Here is a 384-nt window from a genome sequence, read left to right on the forward strand (position 1 = left end):
CGCCTCCCCGCGGGGGAGGGCGCAGCTCCGCCGCCTTTCATCATCCCCGTGACGCGTGTGGGGAGGGAACGCGGCCGGCTCTCGCTGCCTGGGCGCTTCCGCACGGTTCCCTCTGCAGGAAGACGCAGCAAGGACAGGGATGACCAGTGTGGAGGAGGCTGAGGGCTTTTTTTGGGAGGCGTGTGGGCGTGTTTTAGTGGTGTCTGGGCCTGGATGTGCAGCTGGGACGGTGCAGAGGTCCTCTGACAGAGTTTGGTCTTAGAGAAGAGCTTTGACCTGAATAAGTGGGAGTTACTGACTGAAGCCTATGATAAAAACATATGTTTTAACGTTAGTTTCACATTTTGGTTCATTATACAAAATTTGCTCTATAGTTCACGGTAA

Source organism: Corvus brachyrhynchos, unplaced genomic scaffold (genome assembly GCF_000691975.1).
Source record: "Corvus brachyrhynchos isolate BGI_N302 unplaced genomic scaffold, ASM69197v1 scaffold245, whole genome shotgun sequence".
In the NCBI taxonomy this organism is placed as follows: domain Eukaryota; kingdom Metazoa; phylum Chordata; class Aves; order Passeriformes; family Corvidae; genus Corvus; species Corvus brachyrhynchos.